The sequence below is a fragment of the Orycteropus afer genome, unplaced genomic scaffold (assembly GCF_000298275.1).
Source record: "Orycteropus afer afer isolate SDZICR_OR568_19922 unplaced genomic scaffold, OryAfe1.0 scaffold00027, whole genome shotgun sequence".
Lineage (NCBI taxonomy): Eukaryota > Metazoa > Chordata > Mammalia > Tubulidentata > Orycteropodidae > Orycteropus > Orycteropus afer.
Window position 1 is genome coordinate 19,751,484 of NW_006921614.1, and position 10,486 is coordinate 19,761,969.

Below are 10,486 nucleotides of genomic sequence, written 5' to 3' on the forward strand. Positions count from 1 at the left end.
AATGTCCCAATCTCTCCACATCCTCACCAGCATTTGTTATTTTCTGTCTTGTTGAACTTTGCCATTAGTGCTGGGATGAGATGGTATCTCTTTGTTGTTTTGATTTCCATCTCTTTGATGGTTAATGATCATGAGCATTTCTTCGTATATTTGCTGGCCACCTGTGTATCCTCTTTGGTGAAGTGTCCATTTATGTTTTCTGCTCATTTTTTAACTGGATTGTTAATCATTTTTTTTTGTTGAGGTGTTGGAATTTTCTATACATTTTAGAGATAAGTCCCTTGCCAGATATGTAATTATCGACCAGTATGAATCTGTTGCTGTCATTTTGTTATGTGCCTTTACATGGTGTTCATTTCTTTGTTCCATATAATTTTCTGTGCTGAGCTCGTTTTGTTTCTGAATCGTGTTATCTCTATGTTCATTGCTATTGTTTTAGTATTTGCTAAATATTTATTCTGGTCCTCTTTTTTATTTTGATGTGGAAGTTTATCATTTTTCTTTGAGGTTGCTCTGTAATTTATAATTTCTTCCAAAGTTTAGAACAGTTCATTCTATCTTGTAGCTGTCTTGACTTTGCTACCATTTAGCAGTTCTGTAACCACATTGTTTTTTCCCTCTTTTTGGTTTGTAGTTGTCTTCATTTGTCAATTGATGTCTCTAGTTCCCCTATTTAGGAGCTCTGGTAGCATAGTGCCTAAGGCACTTGAGTGTTAACCAGAAGCCTGGAGGTTCAAACCCACCAGCCACTCCTCAGAAGGAAGATGGGGCAATCTACTTCCATAGTGATACTGCTTCAGAAACCCAAGGAGGGGTGCTATGAGTCAGGTCTGACTTGACAGCACATAACAACAACAACAGTTCCCTGTTTATAATCTTGTAGGTTTGTTTACTTTGGATACTTCTATAACTGGGTTGGTTTCTGGGTTATGTCATCATGTGTGTTATCAGTCACTTGTTGTTTGCTGTTGCTGCTTCTCTGTCCGACTCCCTTTAGCATCTCTTGTAAGGTTGGCCTGGTTTTAACAAATTTCCCTAATTTCTGCTTATCTACAAATGTCCTAATTTCATCATTATATTTGAGGGACAATTTTGCTGGATATGTAATTCTTGGTTGGAAATTTTTCTCTTTCAGGGTTTTATATATACCATCCCATTGTCTTCTCACCTGTATGGTTTCTGCCAAGGAATCTGACCTCATTCTTATTGGTTGCCCCTTGTAGATAACTTTTCATTTTTCCCTTGCTACTTTCAGGGTTATTTCTTTGTCTTTGGTTTTGGTGAATTTGATGATGATATGTCTGGGTGATTTTCTTTTGGGATCTATCCTGCTGGGAGTTTGTTGGACTTCTTGAATAGATATATTCTCATCTTTCGTCATACCAGGAAAATTCTCTTCCAACAGATCTTTGACAATTTTTTCTGTGGCTTTATTTGTCTCTTCCTGTTCTGGAATTCCAATGACATATAGGTTATTCCTTTTGATAATATCTCACATGAACCTTAGGCTTTCTTCATTTGTTTTGATCTTTTTTCCTGACTGTTCTCATTCCAAAGAAGTATTGAGGTATTTGCCTTTAATCTCATTAATTCTGTCTTTCTTTGATTCAATTCTACTCCTTTGCCTATTCAATGTGTTATTTATTTCTGAAAATTTAGTATTAGTCTTCTGGATTTCTGTCTGTAGATTTTGTATTATTTCTAATTTTTCATTTATTTTGTCATTTTTTTCTTATATTATCTTTAAAATTGTTCTAGGGTTTTCTCTGCGTTTTCCTCCATTTCGTCAGTGTTTTCCTTGCTCTCTAAATTTATTGAAGGTACCTAAATATAATTCTTCTGAATTTCCTATTAGGGAGTTCTAATGCTGTGTCTTCCTCAGGGATGTGTTCTGGGTCTGTATTCTGGTCCCTTGTTTCTCCTGCTTTATCTTGCTTCTTTATGTGAACTGTGAGGCTCCATTTTCTCTGAGGAATTGTGACATTTTTGTGTTTATATTTCATTGGTGATTGTATGTTGGAGTGACTTGCCCAAGATTTTCATTTTCTTTGTTTTGTTCATATGTTATCTACATAAGGAGGGGACTATGCTATGTTCCTCTATTCACTAGTTGGCAGGCAGCACTTATACACTCACCAACTGTCTCCTTTCCTGTTGTCTGCCTCCCATATGTCCCTGTTGTCCTTGGCAAGTCGAGCCTATTCTTAGGTCACTGGAATCCAAATGAGAATGCTGTTACTTTAAAATCCAAAATGGCCACCTCTTGTAAAAATTCAAGAGGGCTGTGTCCATCCTTGGTCACTTTAAATATCCAAAATGGCCACACTTGTAAACAATCAAAATGGCTGCACCCTCTGGACAGCCAAATATCCAAAGCTCATGTTGTCTCCTTCCTTGCTGTTTCCCTTCCTAGTGAAAGACCACCAGCACAGTTGTCCCTGCAGCCCTTGGCTACCAGGTCCCAATACCACTTGGAAATATTCAGGCTGTCGGTCCTGTCAGAGTAGCTGACAGTCCACTGCTCCAACTGTCTCCACACTCACTGTTTTCATTCAGGTTTTTCCACAACTTGGTGCCTAATCCACTTCTGTATTCTTCCTCTTTCAAAGCTCAGGGCCCCAGGATTATCCTCTGTATCTCTATCAATTGGTTTCTCTTTTCTTTGTTGAAGAAGGTCTGTGTAGCTTTTCTGCCTATTCCTCCTTCTTACCAGAAGTCTAAAACAATTTTTTTTTTTTTTTTTAACATCTTCAACCTCTCTGACTCTTTTTCCTTCATCTGTGGGACTGCAGTACTAAAAGGTTGTTATGGGGAATACATATGATAATATGTTGTAAACATCTTAGCACTAGGCCTGATACATTATAAATGCTCAATATCTGCTGCTGTACTTTGGTCTCCTCACTGAAACTATTTTTCTGATGTCCCCTAGCACAGCCCTCCTTCCACACATCCTTGTGGTAAAGCCTTACCAACTAGTCAGTCCAAATATTACTCTCTCTGCAGAAATCACATAGTTGTGTGGTCTTACACTAGTACAAGATGCCATCAAGTCAACTCTTATTCTTGAAAAATTCCTGTGTGTCAGAGTTGAACTGTACTACACAGGGATTTCAAGTGGATTTTTCAGAAGTAGATCACAGATTTTTCTTCTGAGGCAACTCTGGTGGACTCTAACTTCCAAACTTTTGGTTAACAGCCAAGTGTGTAAATTGTTTGCAACATCCAGAGACTTCTGTGTAGACATAGATTATTGACAATCCCTGGCCTCCAGCTCAAGCTTGGCTGTCAGTACATCTACGTAAGCTTTCTCCACATTGGTGGCCACGGCCTTCTTCCCATCTTCACAGAAGCTCTCTCAAGTGTTCACCATCCTTCATATGCCCCCATTTCACATTCATTCTTTTCCACACCACAAGAATCACACTGATCCCATCAAAAAGCTTCTGCTCAAGCTTTCCCAGAATATGGTCCCTCAAATCCTCCTTGACACCTATCCCGATTCTGGGCACAACTTGTGCTTGCTCCCAACATCAATACTGGTACTGTAGAGAATGGGATTCAAAATCTGTTAATGGAATAGTAAACTTTTTTCTATACTCTTAATAGCTAGATGAACTTGAGCTAAACACAGGGTTTTGGTGAAGATCATATGATATGATGTTTGTGAAAGTACTTTGTACCTTGTAAAACCATATACAGATATCAATTATAATTACAGATGACATTTTTCATTCCCTTGCCTGCAACAGTTTTTCTTGGGTCATAAATTCCTAACAGAGGCATGCCTTTATACAATAACTAGTTGAAGTCCCAATAAGTGCATGATAAGCATGTTTTATGATGATAGTCACAAAGGTGAACTTATAATATGGACTTTTCTTATAATACAGCTTTTCTTTTTTCAAAGTGTATATAATACAAATGGGAGGCTCTGGTGGCATAGTGCCTAAGGCATTTGACAGCTAACCAGAAGGCTGGCAGTTCACACCCACTGGCCACTCCTTGGAAGGAAAATTGGGCAATCTACTTCCATAGTGATACTGCCTTGGAAACCCAAGGAGGGGTCATTATGAGTTGGATCTGACTCAATGGTAGTGAATTTTTCTGAGTATATAATACAAATATCCAATCACTTATATTTATATAATCATATAAGCATACTTAAAAATGCAAATATATCTAGTCCTACAGTCTTTAAAATCCAGATTAGCTAAACACATGCATCTAAAGACATCTGAGATCTGTGTGCTTTTGTGTACGTATCCCACTAATACTCTGATGGATAAACAATCTACTTGAAAATGTTCAGGTGTTTTTGTCATACTTACTTGGATACCACCTTTAAGCCTGCATGTCCTCATGGAAGGGTGTAAGTTCCTGATATCTGTCCATAAATGTATTATGTGCACTGCAGATAAGAGCTGTGTGTGTTGCAGTCACCTCAGCAAGGTCTGCACGTGTGCCTGGAGTTTCTGCCATTCTTATCAGGAGCAACTGGTACCATCTATCCCCACATAAACACTCAGGGAGTAGGAAGGAAAAAGGCTTTAAACATTTGCTTTCCTTTACAAGACAACCAACAAAATGTTGTTGAGAACCTGCAAGCAACATAATTTGTCATGATTCTAGTGCTGGGCAAAGTATAAACACCTAAAGCATTCTCTTAAAGAGGACATCTGGGAAGCCCAGGTCTCCCAGATGTTTTCACAAATTCTTTCCTGGGGAAGGAGGAGGAAGGCTTGCCCTGCTGAACTCTTTCTCCTCCTGTTCTTTTCTTGATATAGTGCTCTACTAAAAGTCATTTGGGTTAGAGCTGGTACATGTGAACCAGTGAGAAAGGGGAATTTAATGCAACATTATTCCCTTTCCTTTTCTTTAAAGGACACTCATATTGAAGTAGTGACATTTCATGGGCCTGCAACAGGCTGTCAAAAGTGAAAAATAGCAGAACCTCAGTATATGTGATATACCTGAAGCCAGGGGTTGGTTAACAAGCAGGAAATGGGCAGAAGATTCAGAGTTGTGTGAATTAGAGTTTGTCTCAGACTATACTTATTTTGTGGTTAACATTGGGGTTCTCAAGGAAAAAGACTTTTTGTTGGGAAATACTTTGAAATTTGAATTTTTTTTTTTTTTTTTTTTCCTCTAGTGTGATATGGAGAAGCCCTAGAGAGGACGTAGTCTGGAGAAGTGGAAAGGATTTTTATCATGGGTGAATTATTACCTGAGTTCAGGTTTAAGTTTGACCACTGAGTAATTCTATAGATTTAGTTTCTGGGCATTAGTTTCCACAACAATAAATTATGAGATGAATGAGAATGTTACTGTTTCTCCCCTACTTATTCCATGTAAAATTGCAGTGAGTTTTAATGGAGAAAATATTGAGAAATTTACCATTCTTGTAATCGTGGTGACTTTTCTAATTTTCCCATTGGAATTTGTAAGTAATTATTAAAGGAGCTTTGGTGGGGTAGTGCCTTAGGCATTTGACTGCTAACCAGAAAGCTGGTGGTTCAAACCCACCAGCCAATCCTCGGAACGAAGGTTGGGCAATCTATTTCCATAGTGATACTGCCTCAGAAACCCAAGGAGGGGTCACTATGATTATTAGATAAGAAACAGAGAAGTCATGTAAACTTCCAGCTCTTTTTTAGATCAGCCCTGAATTATTTCCAGTTGTATAGATGACTACCTTTACTTTGGTTCTAAGTCTTTTTTTTTTTTTTTTTTTTTTTTAGCAAGTTATAAACTTCTTCCTTTTATTTTATTTTCAGTTAAACTGTATTCATTAAAGTGTATTTACAATAATAATAAAAAAAGCCTTGTGGTACAAAACCCAAAAGGATATCTGAGGTATAAATACAAGTATATTTTAAATAATAATCTTTATCATGCTTTATCTATGTTTGTAAGCATTGTGGACATGTATACACATTTCTTAATAGAGTGGTATATACAACATACAATCTTACAAATCTGAAAGCCATTAAAATTGAATATACAGGTATATTTTCATGAGGAACATGGATAACCAAAATACTCAAATTTTAAAACTGTAATCGGCTCCCCCTCTTCCAAATTTTTCAAGAACCTTTAACATAACACTGACGACAGTCACTAGATTATAACAAAATAAACATCCTTCTTACAACTCTCATTCATACATTATTCACTTTTAATCCATACAAAATAAATTTATTAATACTCTCTCTTGAATCATTTTACCATTACAGTAAAACCTGTATAAAGACCACCCTTCCAAAAAACTGCTGCTTTTTCTTTCAAACTGTAATTACTATTTTCCATTACTGCTAGTATATATTCCAAGGGCATTATAAAGAAAAAGAAAAGTAGGAAATACTAAAAAAAAAAATTAGGTCTTCATACCAGAAAACTTATTTGCCAATAAGGACAAATCCAGATAATAAACATGTGCAGCTTTCAGAAATGCTGTTAACAAATGGGAAAAAAAAAAAAAAAAAAAGAGAGAGAGAGAGAGAGAGAGAGAGAAACAACTTCTGTGGTTGGGTTAAATTTATAGAGATTTCCCTGGGAGGTACATAGTTCCCTTTGTCTTAAAGAGTTTCTATTATAAACATGAAAATGCAAATTCTAAGAGGTAAAAAGTTTTGATGCTTGATTCAGGAGTAAATGCTAGAAGGTTCAGTTTTCAACCTAAAAATATTGTATTTTGGAACCAGGAAGGGTGATGGTAGTTTGTGGTGGTGTTGGCAAGGTATTCATCCCTGAAGTAATCTATTCTGGTTAAAAACTATCAACACTATTTGTAATCAGGTCTAAAACCAAACTGCATTGGAAGCAGAATATAAGAATAACTCTACTACAATTAGTTTGATGGTAAAGAAGAGGTTGGTGAAGATGGAAAATGCCTAATAATGAGGGGAAAAATATTAAATGGACAAGGGTGTTGGGTTTCCTTTCTGGATGAACACAAGGGTAGTGAAAGATTCCAGGTTAAACTAAACGTGATGCACAAATATCCTTCTTGCTGACATCTCAATGAGCCAGACACTGCATTCCAATCTACACTTTTACATTTAGTTCTATGTCTTGAGAAGGTTTGATTGGATTTGGGAACAAGATACCTTTATCAGGCAATCTCTCCACAAGTTAATTCAGTGGAGAAGGGGCTGAAAGACACCCTCCCTGATCTTTGTCACCAAACCTCACATCATACCCCTTCTTCCTTACATCAGGGGCTCCCCCAGAGCAATATTCAGTTCCTTCTTCATACTGCTTCCCACTACCTGTTATGTGTACACTAGCATTCATAATATCACTATTCACACAGTGAAAAGGAAGAAACAACTCAACTGTCTACCAACATATGAATGGATAAGCAAAATATAGTCTTTCTACACAATGGAATATTATTCTGTTTTAAAGAGAAATGAAGTTCTGGTACATACTACAATATGGTTGTAAGGGACGAACCTTGAAAACATTATGCTGAGTGAAATAAATCAATCACAAAGGACAAATACAATATGATTCTACTTATATGAAATATCTAAGACAGATAAATATGTAGAAACCAAAGGCTATTGTTAGTGGATACTAGAGTCTGTGGGAAGAGAGGAAATTATCACTTAAAGTGTGATGGGTTGCTATTTCATGTGATGCAAAAAACTAAAAATAGAGTGGTGATGATTGCATCACATGGTGAGTGTAATTAAAATCCCTGAATGGTTAAAATGACAAATGTTTTGTTAATAAATTTTACAACATCAAAATTTTTAAAAAAATACAAAAAGCATTTGTAGATTAACATAACTTTTATAAGAAAATTTGATCTGAGTTTATCATCTTACCAGCTTACTACCTTCTGAGAGATTTAAGGGATTAATTTGTCCTTATTTAAAAATCTAAACCCCAGATTTGTTTCTAAATTATCAAGAAAGATGTAAGAATCTTAGACATGAATAGAATATTATTGTTAGCTCAGTTTTTATGTTGCTTTTATTTATCCTAACCATATGCTATGTCTCTCTAGTCCTAGCTCCCTCTCATGTCAATGCTCCAGCTGTGTCATCAGCAAGTGTTGTACAGCTAGCATCAGTCCTGCCCTAATAGTGGCAGTGTTGAGGACATTGCCAACAGCCTGTCCACATGGGCAGTCCTGTAAATGATCCTTACTAAATGGAAGTCTTGCACTGTAAGGCTGACTTGAATTTGTGTGTATCATTGAACTCAGGCTGTGCTGATGCTCATGCAGCAGCTGGGCAGTATATGTGTGATCTGCTTTTGCAAGGAAAACTGCCCCTACTGAAAATTTAGCCATTGCTTTATTATACCCAGTGGATAAGCCACAAAAGGTGGCAGCAAGGTAACTAGAAAAGGAACTCTAGAGAAGGCTTAGTTTTAGTCTAAGCCATATCTTTCCTCACCTGAACTTCTGCAATGGCCTCCTGACTGACCTCTCAACTTGCCCCAGCTTCTTTGCAATATGTGCTTTTTATTAAAGTGAGAGAAATCACCATTAATTTTAAAATGAAGTCCAAAATCTTTAATGTAGTTCATAAGGCCCAGTGGCCCTCACTGAATTTTCTCCATAACAATGGTGCCTTGGGGAGCTCATGCTTTCCCCACATCAGGATATATATACAGTATATCCTTCCTTTTGGAAGATTGATTCTTCACCCTCCCCAGTCCCTATCCCTACCCCCAATATAGTTAATTTCCCCTTATTTTCAGATTTCAATTCAAACTTCATTCTCTGAAGAAGTTTCCTTGATCTCTCAGACTTCATAAGAGTTTATAAATCTGTATTTGACTTTATTACTTGATAACTGTCACAACCCCAAAATTTTGCAAGTGCCACAAAAGCATAGTATGGATAATAAACACTTAGTTGATTGCAAACACAGCACTCAGAGGCACTTGTTGAGTAGGCAGAACCATTTATAAGAACATGTTATCAGATTCTGGCTAGGATAGCAGCTTAGTTACATACACCGTAATGTCCCCTAAAACAAAGACTCAATAAACTATTTAAAAGAGAGACAAATAATAATCTCAGACCCCTGAACAACACTGAAGGTTTGAAGAATCAGACAACACACCAACTGTTAAAGATAGATAGAATTAAAACAGCAGAAATACACAGAACCATGGATTTTCTGTGACCTGTCTGCTGGCCCCCTGTACCTTTGTCCTTTTGAGATGACAGCAAGCATCATCCCCAGGTAAGGAGCAACTATTGGTCACTCTCCATTTGGAGGAAAGAAGAGTGAAGAAAATCAAAGATGTGGGGAAATAATTACTCCAAAGACATAATTGACCACACAAGCCACAGTTTCCACTAGCCTGAGACTAGTAGAACTAAATGGTGCCTGGCTGTCACTACTGACCACTTGGATCAAGACCATAAAATGTTCTGGAATGAATGGGAGAAAAATGTAGAACAAAATTCAAAATCATGAAAAAGGCTAGACTTACTGGTCTGATAGAGACTGGTGGAACCTTCAAGACTGTGGTCCTTAGATACACTTTTAATTTAGAACTGAACCTACCACTATGGATCACCTTGCAGCCAAACAATAGACAGGCCTATAAAGTGAACCATAACACTTGTGTGGAACATATTTCTGACAAAAATTAACCATATAAGACAAAAAGGATAATATTTGCATCAAAACAAAGCTCAGAAGGCAGATAAAAGCAGAAAAGAAAGATGAATGGACATGGGGAACCCAGAGTGGAAGTGGGAAGAGTACTGTCACTTTGAGGGAATTGCAATTAATGTTATGAAAAAAATTTTTTTAAATTGTTTAATGGAAAACTAATTTGCTCTGTAAGCTTCCACCCAACCCACAATAAAATAAATTGTTTTAAGAACTGTTTCTTTCATTTTTTTAAAGGACTGTATACCTACACACATACATGCACACAAATTCTTGCTCTGTCTCTTTAGTACAGTACTGTATGCAGTTACTTCTATTATTACTTTATTATTATAGTTAAGATGTTTTAATGTATATGGAAGTGTTTTTTAAGTGTTTTATATGCGTAAAACTAAAACAAAAATTACTAACTCGAGTCAGTTCCAACTCATAGCGACCCCTCCTTGGGTTTCCAAGGTGGTATCACTATGGAAATAGATTGCCCAACCTTCCTTCCAAGGAGTGGCTGGTAGATTTGAACCACTATCCTTCTAGTTAGTGGTCAAATGCCTTAGGCACTATGCCACCAAAGCACTAGAAAAGTAAAATATATACTATTTATAAAGATAAACACTTGGTTTACTGATACAAAATAAAAACCATATGTACCTGTTCCAATTTACCTATGAATCTGAGTTAAAGACAGACTTAGAAACAGATATCATTTGTAATCTGAAGACTACCTGTATTAGGAATCACAGAAAAGGAAGAGAAAGAAGTACTGAAAGAATCTTTGAAAAATTAATCACAGAATACTTCCCAATTATCATAAAAAGCAAGATTATCATTCAAGAAGCTGA